This window comes from Struthio camelus, chromosome 2 (assembly GCF_040807025.1).
Source record: "Struthio camelus isolate bStrCam1 chromosome 2, bStrCam1.hap1, whole genome shotgun sequence".
Lineage (NCBI taxonomy): Eukaryota > Metazoa > Chordata > Aves > Struthioniformes > Struthionidae > Struthio > Struthio camelus.
In genome coordinates this window covers 101,497,102-101,513,777 of record NC_090943.1, presented here as the reverse complement: position 1 = coordinate 101,513,777, position 16,676 = coordinate 101,497,102, and positions in this window count along the sequence as shown.

Genomic DNA, 16,676 nt, shown 5'->3' with positions numbered 1-16,676 from the left:
GTCATTTGTTAATCGGATATTGATGAGATTATTGACGCACAGCTAATTAATCTCAAACCCTGTGCTAGCCTTCATATGTTTCCTTAATTATGTTCTTCATCTTAGTCTTCCAACTTTGGCATGCAGACGCTGGCTTGTAGACAGTGAGTGAAGTAAGCCGTCAGAGGGTCTTTTCACACATTTACAATCCCTTGGCAGCAAAATTATTTTCCTACTTGTAAATAGGTATCAAACAAATATTTAATAATATTTGCCAGAAGATTAATATTGATTTGGCAGGGAGTCACTCCAAATTAGCTTAGCAAGAGATCTTGCATCAGAAGAGATTTACTTACAGAGATGTATCTAATCAACATTAAACAATTATGGAACCATAAACCTGTAGTCATTGGGAAGTGCTAAAATTGGTTCTGTGCAGTTCTTAATCATTGCACTCCTGGCTAAAGAGACCTAATGTAACAGGAATCAGTTTTCCCCTACCACTGCAAAAAGACAATTTTTTTTTCCCAACTGGTCAAGTTGAGCAAAAGAAAAAAAAAAAGCCTTTTCAATGAAATACAAAAGACAAGAGTAATTTCATAGGCGTGACAAGCAAAAAGCAGTGGTCTGGCTGTGGAGGGAGAGGGGCAGGTTAGTTCATTTTTGAGCACCCCCTTCTGGCTGAGGATACAGCTTGTGGCAAGATGCAAAGGCCTGCCAAGAGCAGTTTTCCCTATTAGAGCTGGAGTCAGCTGAGGACGCTGGAATCACAGGCATGACGGACAAAAGGAACTACAACAACAGAAATGAATGGGGTGGCACCCAGCTGGAAACCCTTTGTGCTACCTACTGTGGGTGCAATAGCTTTAAAGAATGCATGATTTGCATCAGGCGTATTATTTTTGCATTTTTTAACCCACAGAAATACAACCAATGGGACTAAACAGTAAAGTAAACCCCAGTAACACCTCTACTAAGTAAAATACATCATATGTCTCCTATTTGAACAAAGGTGCTTTCTGAAGGGCAGGAACACAGATATGGAATACACTTCGATTTATGATAAATCCCATTCAACTCATCTACTTCAACCTTAAGCTCCATAACAATTAATATTGTTTTTTTTTTTTTTAAATAAGGAATCTAGAGCACTCTAGAGTGAAACTATCAGCTGCAAACAAATAAAAGGGCATGGATAGTTTTTATTCCACCTGCTCTCTTTCATGCCTGTGCTGACTTCCAGAGACTAAGAAGAAAAGTGATTTCACTGCTAGAGACAAGGTGGACTTGTGTTCCGAGTGCCATTAAAAACTCCAAGGTGCCTGGCATGTCCTGCACACATAGGACTAACTTGATTGCCAAGTTCAGAATCAGAGAAGAAAATCCCTAGCATCCATTTGGTCGCAACTGTTAATGTATATTTTGTCACTGCCTACAACCATCAAGGGAACCTACCCTAAAAAAATCTCCTGCGGTGGGCACTGATGGGAAGCCCTCCATTATACTACAGTGTCATGTTTTCTGTCTCAGGACAGTGTGAGCACAGGCACTTGGAAAACACATTTTTTGTTGACCCTCTGGATTAGGCGTTTGCTGTCTGTGATTATCAAGGTCTCATTCTGATAACACGTATGGCCCTTTCCAGTCCCCTTCCAGACAACCCTAAGTTTTAGACTTCCTGTGGGCTATTTGCATGACAGCCACCATGAGGTTAACAGAGGGCACGCCTGGGCCAGGAGCTCTCCTGAATGAAGGAATTAGGATTTAGGGGTAGAAAGGGAAGGTCAGACCAGCTAACGTACTGTGGTGTAGATTGCTTTCAAAGCCAGTTCAGAACTGGGCCTTTCAGATAGGAAAGGGAAACAAATTGTGAGGTGAAAATCTTCTGTAAAGAAACATGGAAACATTTCGGTCCATCTGCAAAAATTCAAGCAAAGGAACTATACTGGCTTTCAGAAACAAATGATTTCAGTGGCATATAGTACGGCTGAGGCAATCTGCTTTACCTATGCATGCATTATATGTGAGAATACTAAGACTACCATGTTTCAGCTAGTAATGTTTCTACTTATTTAAAAAGGTAGCCTTTAAAAACGTTATCACAGAACTCATATTTTGTATATATTGAAAGAAGGCCAAGAGTACAAATGCAACAACTGCAAAGCTCGCTCTTCCTTGCAAGCTAATCAAATATTAAATTGAATATTGCTCTTACCTTAAAGTATGTGGCTTCCCCACCCAAAAAAGGAAATCAATGCCAATTTTATTCCACATTTATAGAAAGGCTTCTACAGGGAATCAATGGGCCTCTAAATCCTCGATAACCAGCACTGACTTTGTCGGTAACCTCCAGCATCATACCAGAATGCACAGCTGTTCTGCTTATTTTTACAAAATGTTGACCAACAAGTTTACACTGTGGTTTATTCCATTGCTGAGAGAAAGAAAGAATGATAAAAATTTCATTTGATATGACACTGCAGCAGTAATCGTCCTAATTGGCCTTTGTTTCTGTTTGTCATCTGTAATTATTCTTTGCATAAATTATCACATTTGACTACAGCATTTGTTATCAGTGAGGGGTTCCTTAATAAGCCATTACTAAAATCTTAACAGCAATACGCTTACTTGGTAAATTGAAAATCCAACCTGAAAGTAACGTGAAAGTGTATTTTCTTAAAAGCTTTTAGAATTGATGAAAAATTTTAAAACTACATTATTCCTAAGAATCATAACTTGGCCAATTATGATCAGCACAAAATTCTACTCACAACAGAATTCACGGCATCTCAGAACAAAAAAATTAACTAGCTCATGCTAAATTTGGTTAGACGTTCAGCACCCATCCCAAACAAAATTGGGAAAAACAATTACAATGTTAAAACAAAGCAAAAATTTGGCCAAGTTTTAAAATCTGGTTTTAATCTTTTCAAAACACAGGTTATTGAAATCTTCATGTCAGCCAGCAAACCAAAACCATAAGATTATTTGCATTGCTCTATGGGGAAACATCCCATAGTAACAGAGCTCTAGAAGGAGGTGAGATTGGGGGTGGCATGTTTGGCAGACTTTCTAGTCCTAGGAGTGAGACATGCCACCCAATTGTCCCTTCCAAATAACTGGCTGAAAAATAGCACATTTCCAATGGATTGTCCCTTCTGCCTCATCAGAAGCCTGACACAGGGTTTTATTCAGATTGTAAGTCTCGAGATATTTCTGCCACCTTTGAACGCTATTACACTTCCAAAAAGTTGCTTGCAATTTTGCACAAATATTCCATAGAGAGTTTCTGTTTCAGGGGTCTAGTCTCAGTTTCCACATATTTCCCTCCAAATCCTAGGGCCTGCCTGTGTATTTGACTCTGTATTCATGGAGCGCTTTAAAAGACAGTTCTGGGTGATTATGTACTTTATTCTTAAAACACTATATAAACAGTAATTCTGTATAGTGTCTAAGGAGTCATTCTGTTCCTAATTCCCCATTAATGGCAAACTTATTTTGGGTTTGCATCAGGGAGAGAATAGAAGCTTCACATTTGGATGCTGTGGTTTAGCACTGAAGTAGGAAGCCAAGTATACACATTACCTGCTAAATAAATACCATTTTACATTTGATCACGGGATTTAAAAATCAGAGAATCAGAACTCAAGGGCCAGCCTGTGTTCTCATTTTTACCCCTGCATACGGGTTTAAAATTGTTTATTTTGCAACAGGGCTGCTCCAAAAGCAGAGTAAGTGACAGAATAATCATGCCCTATCGGCACTGTTGTCTACAAACAAAGCTCTTTAATACCCATCCTCTGAATTTCCCTACATGCTGCAGATTCTACCCAGCAAACCCTACATTTTCGAAGTCTATTCTACATTTTCTTAATTCTAATTAAACAAATCTTAATCTTGACTTTAATGGCTGCAATTATGATACTTCATTATGTTAAATGTTAGTTGCAACATAAGAATAAATTGTATAAACAGTTTAGCTGCAATTGCATGGAGTCTAACTGTACATTACTCATTAACAAGATGTGGGTAGCAGCAATTATAACATTTCCTCCTAATGTCCCTATTTATTGAGTCTCAGCAGCAAGCCCCCTTTTCACAACACACACTGATTGACGATAGCAGCTTTTGTACTTGTGAAGAACAGGCACAGTAACCTGCTGTGTGCCTGTAACTCAGATCGATGGAAGTACACATTAGCTCTTAGCCTCACAGGCCGGAGTTCCTGAAGGTCAAAATAGCCATCAGCATCACTGTAGGGTACAGAAATCATTTCACAAATTGTGAACAAAAACAATACAACTTGCTTTGCAGTTTGATTATTGTTTATAGATACAGCAAGCCAAGAATTAAAGCATAGCCTTGAGGCAGCATAATTATTTACAGCTGAAGACTCATATCATTATTAGCGTGCTCCTAATTGCTTGAAGTTATATCAATGTTCGCTGATTTAACACATTTTTGATAAGAGGCATGGAAATTGTTTTCTCTGCATATGGAATCTTAGATTGTTTCTCTGTTTTTAAGGTTTTCCCTTCTCCCCTTTCTTTCAAACTGTCCCTTGTTTGCCATTGAAAAAAGCCCCACACCCATAAATTCTCCTGTTTTCTGGATGTCTGTAACTATCACTGTAGTGCTTTGTTGTGTTTCTGTGGAATCAAATATTTGAATTTAGCTGGACTAAAATGATGCCAGGTTTTGGCTTCCACTAACAATGGATTTGATATTTTCACATCAGTATCAACTAACTAGAGAATAAATCACGCTTTGCTTTGGGTGGCATACCCTTATCTTTCATTTTCCCCACAGTAGCCGAGCTGAAAACCAGCTGAAGGAAAGCAAGGCAAGTCTCCTCAAGAAAGGGAACATGGAAAAATCTCATGGACCTAAATGACATCTGGATCAGGCTTCACATACACCTTTTTGAAGACAGACAAGGATCATTTACTCTGACATCATTGTATCCAGTTCCTCTGACCTACAGAAAATACAAATTAAGACTGCTATTAATAAACTGGAGCAATAAATGCTTTGGGAACTTCCCCTCTCACCCGAACTGTAATTTGTTGCTTAATTTGCTCTTTTCATTCAGACCAGAAGAACAGTCAAGAAGGGACACAGGCAAACTCTTACCGGCTTCTGGCTGAATACCAGCAAACGTGAGTTTATGGTGGCGAGCAAAGGGAGTAGGGACTCTTTGGGAAGCAGGGTGGAGAAGCTGCTGATAAAATAATAGCATGAGGCAAATTTGGTTTCCTGCACAACCTTCCCTCATCACCACTGAGTGAAGGTTGCGTGGGTAACTAACTTTGACATTGCTGAAGTTGGGGGCACTGGGCTTTGCTACCTTTTAAATGTTATTTTTAAGAGGGTACTTAAAGCAGCAAGGGCTTTTCAAGGGAAATCAAACACAAAGAAGGTCTTATTTACCTTATAATAACTTTCCTCACATCCCCAAATTAGGACCTTGAATTTTCAAGCTCAGCACCAGAGATATTTCCACCTCTTGAGTTGTTCCGGCTAGCAGCAGAAATAGCCTGTTCTTTTATGACGGGAGACAGGGAAAAGCAGTGGGTATTGTCCACGAACTTATAAAGGTCTTCATGTTGCTCTACAAAGCGGTGTTGAGATCTTCTTTGAAATACTACCTTTCCCAGAAGGATGAACTCAACCCACAGCAGAGGAGGAGAGCAGCAAAGAGCCTGCGTTACGCAAGAGGACTTTGAATTTCACCTGTTTACCTTAGCAAAGCCAAGGCTGAGGAGGACAGGATCGTTGTCTGTGAGCAGAAGGGTAGGAAAGAGAGCTACTGTTTATCTACACGTATTACATATACGTACCCTTTGCCTCTGTCCCCTTCCTCCCAAGCTTGCTCCTCTACCCATTAGCCTCTTGCTTCCATCTACCCCTTGCCTCTGAATCAAGCTGTCTGAAGACTCACTGCTTTTAAAATGAACACAGGTTATGCGTATGAAAATACAATATTCAGGCTAAGGAGGAGCATTAGAACAAGAATACACTATATAAAGACCACACAAGATAAAATTAGAACATTTCAACCGCTGGAAGAGCACAATTTGGGACCTGCCTCATAGCAGGAGTGGGAAGAGTAAAAAACACTGTTTACTGAGGACACAACTTTCCCGGCTTACAGAAGTGATCCTACGATGCAATTACCAGGAACGCTGGTGACCCCAAGCATTCCTGCGTGTCTCACTTAAGCATATGCTTAATTTTATGCACTGAATTCAAAATAGTTAAGTACATGCTTCACTGAATTGTGGCTCAGCTACCTGAAGAATCATTTAATTGGTCTAATTCTTTTATAGATGTGTAACAAAGACCAGGTCAAACAATTACAGAGTGGGCTATTTTAAAATAATGGTCCAATAGCCGAAAGTTACCGCATCCTGCTACTGACAGGGGTGATGCTGGTTGAATTATATATTACAGTTTCCAGCAAGAAAAATCTTCCATTTTTCTCTGTGAATGGGGAAATAAAAAACTGCAATAGCGTGTGAAACCATCATAACAGCTTTTCACAGTTCAGACACATTAAATTACCAGCAATCAATATCCTGAGAAAAACTTAAAAGAAATAGATTTGCTAGGAAGGAATAAAGAAGTGGATCTAGTTTTAACTTTGAGCTTTAGCTTGCCCAGTGCTACAGACCTCCTCACAGCTGTATAGACTGAAGCTGAAAGAAACTGGGGCGGGGGGGGGAGGGAGGAGGGAGTAGAGGTGGCCAAGCATACAGACTTCACAAGGGGCTTTGCCTGACAAGAGAAGGATGGAGCTCTTAGGAATTAACTTTAGTACACCTGGAATGGCATTCACAGGCAGAAAGGAAAACTGAGGGAGAAGCTTATGTAGGCCAAATAAGAACATGTCTTCAGGCTGCAAAAGACCAACTCTTGCTATTTCTCTCCTGTATGATTAAAAACTAAATGACTGCCTGTTGTTCCTCACTAGGTGCTTTGTAGTCTTGGCATCTAATAATTGGATCTTCTGCAACCCAGCATGATTTTCTGAGATGACAAATAATGGATCCTGCAATAACGCATGGGTTTTCTGCAGTGTGACTCATGTGCCTAGTACTTTTAACAGTTTTTGTTTTCTTATTCTAGCTGGAGTTGTACGGCACTGAAAGTCAAAGAAAGCTAATATAGTAAATGGAAACTGCTGTCAGTATGAACCAGATTAGTCAATCCTTATAGCACAAGTGAATTTCAGATAGCAGCTCAAGCATGACCACTATGATCACAGCCTAGTGTTTATGTATACACAGAAACAATGAAGTGGCCTGGCAATTACTGGAAATACATTCCTCAAGCTTTCAGGCTATGCCAAGCTTAAAATTGTGGTCAGATCATGTGGGAGAAACTAGATCAACTTGGATTGTGTTGCAGCAGTTGTAATTGAATTGTATATTTTGCCTTTCTATAAAACTTTCAGTGCTAAGTGCACAGCAGCTTAAATGACTGTGACAGATAGTGCTTTCCATGCCTTCGAATCTCGCAGGTGTACAGCTGTGCCTCCTTTGGTCACACTCATGCACTGCCAACACGGTGAAACACCACACACCACCCTGCCTCTGCAAAACCAGTGGAGTGCCAGATCCAAAGCCCACTGCCACCCATGGTAAAGCCCCTGGGACTTGCTATGACTAGCAATGCAAAAAAATGCAGGTTTGGGGTGGAATCTGGCCCTGCCAAAGTCAACGGGAGCTCTTCTGCTTCCTTCGGTTGGGCTGGGGTTGCACCATGAAACTCTGCACAGACATCTGAGAATTTTGTGCTTATAATATCTCTCATATTGAAGTCTGCAAAATAAAACATCCTCATTTTTTTCCCTCCTAACTAGCCTAGCCAATTTCTCCCTTATCATTTATTGGAACTTCTGGCAAGAAACGTCATTACACCACCCTTCCTCTTTATTACAGCAGTCCTAATTTAGCCACATGTTTAAAATACATATGTGTGCGTGCATATTTATAGCTATTAAATCACATCCTTACCCTCTTGCATTACCAACAGCATCACACAAAGCTGAAGATGAAACACATTTAAACTCCATTATCCTCTTTCACATCTGAGGGAGGCTCAGAAATCAGCTCCCATGGAGGCCCAGAGACCCTCAGCTGCATAGGGAAAGCAGCGCCAGGCAGCATTTCTGGCTTTCAGAGCAGTACGTAAGCTGCTGGAGCGACCGCAGCTCCCAGCGCTGCTCAGGACCGTCGTGAGCAGATACTTTGCGGCCCCCCACCCTGTCCCTGCAGCTGGGGCAGCCGGGAACCCGAAATGCTGCGCCACATTCTCCCCTCCGCTCACTCTCGGCAACCGGCATCAAGGCACTCCGCTTCAGCCGGGATGGCAATTACCTCGTGTCCTCCTACATAATTTTTCAAAATTGCTATCGACTTCTGCTGAAAATCATGACTTTCCACTCAACCAACATTTCCTAAGCTTTTTTCTCACTTGACCTGATGAAAAAATTGTGCAGAAAATAATTTGGCAAAGGTTCAGTTCAAAACCAACTTTGACACCAAGTGTCAAAAGCTGTTTTGAAATGAAGCTTTTTTACTCAGCACCTGCCAGTTTGATCAGTTAAATATATGTCTGTGACTCAGCTTCCCTGCCTGAACTACCAAGAGAAGAAAAAAAAAATTTCCTTATTTCTCACCAACAGATCCAAGACGAGACAAATGCACCAATGTTTTGGTGATGCATACAATACAGAAGTGAGCAGCATATACTACCTTTTAAACAGAATTACACAATGCTAGACTTAACGTTTCTGTGACGGATGTAGAAGACTCCTACCTCTTCCATTCTTATTTTCCAAAATTTCTACACTGTAGCATCTATTATGTTTTGCAGTTTACCCAGTTTGGCCTATCAAAGCAGTCTACATCATTTTTCTTATCTAGAATTCACTCTGCCTTCCCAGTACTCACACATCATCATGAGACTGCAATAGTTAGGCTTGAAAAACTGAAGGGAATTTAAACAAAAATTGATTAAAATTTTCTACTGTATAAAACTAGTGTTACACTTAATATTTTACTAGGCTTCCTAAATACTTAAAGTCATATTGGAGAGGAGGAGTGGAACAATGTACAAACTAAATATTCGGCTGACAGTATTTTAAAGAGTCAAGCTGGCGTATGCAGACTTGTTTATGCAAGAAAACAGGGCAACGTTTACCCAGACATTTTAAGACACTCCCAGTGTGCTTTAACTGGAATAGTTTTTTGGTTAAATAGCTCTTTTTTTCTGAATAGACATAAATATTTCTAATTACAAGTTATGTCGGGAAGAATGTTCATGTTGTTTACCAAAGTTTAGGCGACTTTTACTGGGCGAAGGGAAATGATATTTCAGAAATTGACTTTTCCTGTACTCTATCATTTTCCCCCAAGATCAGAACAAATAAAACATATTTTCACTGAAGCTGCTTCCTCCGGCCACTTTTTCTTGCAGAAATTTGTTCCAAGGCATTTCCTGTCAATGCTTCCCATCGTTCTACAAAGTTTGCATTTTTTTAATATATATAAATTTTACTGTCCGTAGCAATAAATATCACATCTGTCATCCACAGCTATCAATATGTCGCAGAGACTGCTTTTCCATCTCATGTGGTTGTGATGAGCTTTCAAATTTGGCTCCCAGCATTCATCGCTTCTTGGCTCAAGAGCAAAGTAAATCTGCAATAGCCATTAACTGTTACTTTAACCAGATCTGAGGTCCTGAATACCGTACTGTAGCCTCTTAGCTCACTGTTGCTCAAAGACCTGCAAATGCCAAAAAAATGATAACATCAAGTAAAAATGATATCTGCTGAAAGGTCCAGGTGTAATTGTCACAATCCTTTCCGTGGCATCGAACATTAATCTCGCAGACAGAAGAACGGGGCTGAAGTTATAGGGAGGGAACCGTATCTAATACTATAGGCGACGTCTGAGGGGAGGCAGGTGCGTTTCCCAGCTCCCTGCTGCCGGAGCGCACCCAGCGGCACCCGGGCTCCGCGTCAGGGTTGCGAGACTCCGGCAGCCGGGAGGAGCCGGGCTCTGTCTGAGGAAGAAGCCCGGACAGGCAGGGCAGGCGTGGAGACAGAGCGCAGCCAGAGTGGGGGCGCCCGATTTCTGTGAAACCCTTACCCCTAAAGCATAACAAAATACATGGCCACGTAGACATTACTATAGTCGCTCCTTCAAGAGAAGACGTGAGTTACACGATTAAGCGAGCAAAAGTCAGAGGAAAAATACCCTACAGTTTGAACCCTCTCCTCGTGCATGTACGCAGCAACGCTTTATTATCTTTCTATATATAACTTAACGCTCTTATATTATTCACTCAATAGTCTGTAATTAAAGATCAAAGAGGTTTCCCACAGCCTGAGATACACACATAGTATTCTATGTGTTGCAGTGCCTACAGAGATCAGTTTCTCAGCAGAAAGGCAGAGCACGTTTGCTAGAAATACACCTGTAATCCGCCCCAAGTTTGTAGCTAGGAAATTAGCTTCCTTTTAGCCTGCCTAGAGTAAAACTAGCTTTTATACCTGTGACACTCTGTAACTCCCATCTCACTGAACTCTAATAAGGAAGCTGGCCAGTCAAATGTATGTGCCCTTGCAGCGATATCTACATAGCCCTTAAGTGAGGCAAACACAACTCGTTTGAAAGAGGATCACAAAAAATCTCCTTTTTTCCTGACCAAAGATTTCTACAATGGGACAACTTTCTTCTCCTTGCTTCCAGAAAGCAACTTCTAGGAGGACACCTTGGCAAAACCAGTCATCAAAGAGGTAAGTCTGTCAGCTTCCACTGCACAGCCCGCAGCAGCAGCTGCTCTATTTAACAGCAGATAACTGCATTTTCAGTCATAAATTCTTGCAGCTTTTAAAAATCCTTGCACCACTTAGTATAGCCATTGAAACAGATTTCTGGGTAATCTCTGTAAAACGGCTGAGAAACGAACAGGGAAAAGTCTAAGCAACTGTACAAAATACACATCTCAAGCCACGACTTGTCATAGTGAACATGGATGTGTCTCAAAAAGAGCTCAGCTAGGTATTGTTAAAAAAGCACAACCGTGCTTCCGTATTTATCTGCTAGAGGATCACAGGTAATCTCTCCCCCACGTAGCTTATTCCAACCAGATGCTCAAATCAAAAGCCTGTGTAGGTAGAGATTAATGTCACATCATCTAAGTAGTAATGTCCAAACACGTGTTTATTCCCACTGCAGACGTCTCGCCACTGCAGCGCTGTGCCTGTCTATGACTCTTCAAAGAGGGCCTTAGAAGCCAGCCCTTTGTGTGGTGTGGCGGAGACAGTATTGTTCTTATTACCACTTGCAGAACTTGTATTCAGCCATTAAATTATACAGCTTTCATCTGTTTTTTAAGGAGACAAGGCTAATATGATCATGCTGAGAGCGTGCATGCGTGTGTCCATCCATATATCTCCTAATAACTCTTGAGCGTCCTGCCTGACTTTGATCAAAGCTGACAGAAGGTCAGAGACCTCAGCAACATCAAGTTCCTGCCAAGTCTTCATGAAAGCAGGCACCTGGTCTGAGGAGAGAGAGACTTAATTACTGTCCCCAAGAAGAGAAAGCACGCAGTCTGGGCTCACCCTTAGACTCCAAAGGATCCAACATGAGTCACAAAACCAGAAGAAACCAGGCTTCACTGGTTCTGCAGCTACTTTACACGTCACAGCGTAGCAATGAGAGCCACCGTGAGCCGTGGCCTCCCACGAAGCGCCCTGCTTCCCAGGGTCTGCAGCTCTGCCTTTGGGAAGGGCTTACAGCCCTTGGTCATTGCAGTGGCCCTGTACAGCTTCATAAAAGAGTAATTATTCCAAGCCGAGGGCAGGCACGGAAACATCTCTCCTGCATTCTCCGCAATATAGGGATCCTCTGTCAGCCATGACACGCAAGCCTAAGCGGTGAAGGTTCACACCATACCATTCACAGCCTACAAGGAAATCCTGATCTCACTGGAGTCAATAGGAGCTTCTGTTTCAACGGTCAGAGCCTTAAGGAGCACACATTTTAAGGAAGAGCTAATACCAAAATGGAGCAAACGATTCGTAGCAGGCTACCTTCTTGCAGTCGTCAATTAAAAAAATGGAATACCATGCTTTACTTAAATTCAATTGTGATGAGGACTTCCAGGAATAACATTGCAGCTCCTCTAGGTTCAAACTTCTAAATTCACACTGTGAATAGACTTAATTTTTTTCCCCCCTCTGTTCTCTGAATGGATGATTTGGTGAGCTGAGAGCTCATCCTGTGCACGTGCTATGATCCCACAAACACTGCAGTCCCTTCAAGTCCTCTTCCTTTCCCTGGTCTTAGAGTTGTATCCTGATTCTATATGAATTTAGAGCATTACAACTAGCAGAAGACCAACAGGTATGAAAGTTGTCTTAGAGTATTTTCTTGCTATTCAGCTTCTAAGGACCTACGCATCAGAATAAATCTCAGTGAATAAAATACCAGTCTGGAAATTCTTTGTTTATAAACATAAATATATTACAAGTATATGCATGTGTGTACATACAAACACTATACATATACTGTCTAAATACAAAAATGGCCAGAAATAAAAGCAGCTTGGATTGTTTTTAGAACTTTGTACGCTTAGACGCGTATTGGCATTTACAGAGTTGGCAAAAAAGTACCCTTTTCATTTACAAATTACAGAGGTAAACTTCAGGTATTCTTAATAAAATGCAGGTAATGCTGCTTCTGGCAAATACAGTACAAAAGCTAATGTTTAAACTGCAATGAAACAACAGTAGCAATAAAAGGTATTAGGTCTATGCTGTGGAAAAGATTTACATTAAGATAAAGAAAGCTGCTTTTTCAGGAAAAGCTGTGGTTTACAGCAATCACTCTCTGAGTGGCTACCTTCTGTTTGCTGGCCTGCAAACAGAAGCTGTTTGCAGCAGTAGCTGCTGGCTACTGCTTGGGCATACGAGCATGAAAACCTTTGTACAAAGTCAGAAGATTTTAATCCTTCTGAGTTGCGCTAGATCTTACTGTGTTTTTTATCATCTGAATAACGCATCATAAAAACATGTAAACTATCATGGCACCCTGTGCTTCCATCATTTCATCAGCACATTGAATCCAAGATTTTTCTGACTAGACTAAAAGCTAATTTTAAAATCATTAACCCATACTTCTTTTCTTAACTTTATAAATAAAATATTTTAAATGGTTTAATCTGTTCAATGAAATATTAAAAGTTTAAAAAAACTTTTTAAACTGTTTTCTTTAACTCGCTCGCTATACAAGACCTCAGAAAACACAACAGCTCAAGGAGAATTGCACAGAAGGACCTTTAAGTCCCAGTAAAATCCACCCACACAGTCTCTTGGCAAGCTGGAGCACCCTAGAGAATAGTTCCTAGTGAGTTCCCAAGTCCAGATACAAGCTGTACTTCCTCCTAGAAAACTGCTGGAGTATACTAATATTTCCACATGCAACTGTTGAGTCTTTCTATATAAGTTTTACCAGCTAAAGGCCTAATCCAAAGGACCTTAAACCCATGGTGTTCTTTCCACTGGTTCCAATAAAGGGGCTTTCGAATCTTTGGTGCAAATCAAGGAGTATATCTCAAATATCAAACACACACCAAAGGAAATCACTTTTGAAACTAACTCCGTACTATATCCCAGATACTAAAGGGCTAAGCCTTGCTGACGTATAAACTTATTTCTGAATAATAGTTTAAACGCTTTGCAAAGTGGCAGGTTTGAATTTTTTTTTTAATTTAATTTGTTTTTTTTTTTTTACTTTATAGTTACCTATTCTTAAAAAGCACTCATCAGCAATTGCTTTGGGATGTCTCTACATAACTTGCATAGGAAATTACTAATGTTTCTGAACTGCATTACAGTATCTAAAGCCTGAAGGGTCCTTTCCAAGCACCAGTGCAATGGCAGGGCAAGAACAGAGATGGAGTCTGTAACAAGCACAAGTTAGATACAGACCCATTTCTCAGACTACCCCCAGGAAGAGCACGTGCAGGACACAAGTCTAGTAGGCCAACCGGTGCAACCCCCATCTCAATACGCTCCACGCACTGCCAAGATACCCGCATGCAACATACGAACCCTGCCTCAGCTCCTGAAACCCAGCCCGGCACCTGCACCTCCTGCTGCACCATTTCCCCTCTCTGCATCACCTGTCATGGCAGCGACTCGACCTTTCTGCCTCTCCTTCCTCTTCATCTTTGTGCAAGGAGGCTGAAGGTGACTAGTCAGGGGTGGGAAACGCGGCAGCAAGTGAGTGCACGAGGCAGGACAGGACGAGTAGAAAAGGAGGGGTAGGAGCGGACATACGCTTAAACAGAAAGTATGAGGGAAGCAGGAGCCATAGGTAAGCACATACACTCGTCAAGCATCACTTAATTTGCACGTATATTATCACCAGAGCATGACAGGTAATTTAGCAGCTCTGCAGTATTTTACATGGGCTTGCGTGCTCTCCAGAGACCACCCTGCTCTTCTTCCTTCGGTTTCCCCTGCTTGATTACCAAGTTAACCCGACTAATACCATGTTCAGATTACGTTCTGAGCTACCATTAACAAGAGAGTCACCATAAAAAGGCTGACTTCTTTGGAGATGGTCAAATGCGAGAACATATGGAGGGAAATGAACCATCTGGCTTAGAAAAAAATATACAAAGGTGAAGGATGGAAACTCATTTCATCAGATAGGTTTCAACAGGTATCTTAAGACAGAAATCTATACGACGTCATACCAGCAAGAGCAGCGCACTGCTGGCTTCTTTCTTTCTCTGCTTTTATTTGTAGGATGCTAAATAAGAAGCAGGAAGTGTCAGTATGTATAATTTATATTCATAAATGCGATGTATCATAAACTGAGGAAAACAAAATCTTCACTTCCTAGGGAAACTGTGGCATCCAAGGTGTAGTCAGTGTGCCTGACCTCACAGGGAAAATTAAACTGATTGAAGGCAGATTAAAATTCCCTTGTCACGCTATTATCTCCATCTATTTAAGTTCCTATGAAGCCCCATTATTAACAACAGCTTTTCAATTCCAGTAAAAAGCAAAAGCCTTTTAGATTGTCTAGAAGAACTGAAATAACAAAAAATACAAAGTAATTCTTGGAGGATGTAAAGATTAAAACGCTCTCTGAAAAAAGGTGGCAAGTTTTGCCAAGACAAACCAGCCTGGCTGCTGCTAACACTGGAATACTCCCCACAACACGGCCTGCAGAGCAAGCGTGGCAGATTAAGACAAACATAATAGCTTGGAGAGAGACCAGAATACTTTCATTCATGGAACAGCCTCTTCTAAGAAGTTCAAAGTTAGTCATCTTTTAGCTTAGCTGACTCCTATGCGAAAGCATCTAGAATGGGTGCAACCGGTCTACATGGTGAAGCGCTCCAGGATTAGACAGAGGACTCGATAATGCAAGGTCTCTCTCTTCTCTTGTTGCTGAGGACCCAAGTCTTTCACATTACAAAGTCCCCATAAAGTCCAATTTATCTCAAATATGGGTGAAAAGCAAGGATGATTTTATCTTATGGATTCTATTTTATTGTCATATTCTTCTGTGTCCAGACAGATGCCATAAAGCTATGCCGACACACAACTTTATTAAATTAGGAGCTGCTCTCACAGCTATGATAAACATAGCGTAAGATAAACTGGTGTATTCCCCTTCTAATAAAGATTTCCAGTGTAACATTAATGGAAGTTCCGGTTAAAAAAAAATAAATAAGACATGTATCCTTACAACCTGATGCCATGAAAATTTTCCTCTCTACGTTCACTCGGCATTTTTGAACTAAGTAGAATTGGAGTATTTGAGAATGAGCGCTCTCCCAAAATAGCGTGATTCAGTCTCACTGCATAGAAATCATGGGTCTCTAAATTCTGCTGTGGACACGGCCTCTAACTAGGGGGGTTCAAGGCCTAAGTCTCCCAGCAAGCTTTAGTCAAAACATTTTCAAATCAAGACAAAAGTAAAGCCATGAATGCTCCTTATTACATGTGTCTCTGCTGAATAATTCGGTATTGCCCTATTCCCTGTGACAATGGAGTTAAGGGAATGAAACATGTTGTTTGGAAACAGCAAAAAGCTGTCAGCAGTAACCACTGTCAATACTCATGCTGGGCTAAGCTTGGTACTCCTGCTTGTCATTTATTTATTTACTTATAAAAGAATGTGTTTGATACAAAGCGCTTCTGTATGCCAGCGACAATGCCAAACTAATAAGTCAGTGATTAATTTTGTTCTTGTCCTAGGTTTGTTTTCTTCTTAATAATCTACATAAATACATTAGAGAAAACATTCATTTGCCTAGACTTTATGTGGTATGAAGCAAACCCAGAAGCATTTTGCAAAGGCAGCTAGTTGTCACAGAAAAACTGGGTGGGTGAGCAAAAAAGGCAGACATGAAAACATATTTACAGAGCGGCATGCAAGCTGTAGAAAAGCACAAGAGACATTACATAAAGCACAAAAGTTGCTCAGCACTTTTAACGACGCTGCCGTTCTGAGAAATGGTCTCACAGACTTCAGTCACAGCTACCACAGATGGCAAGAAATAGCCAGATGGGGAAAAGCAAAAGAAAATCCAGTAATAATTTTAAAGAGGAGGATAAACAGAAAGCTCTTAACAGTAATCTTCACTGGTCACCG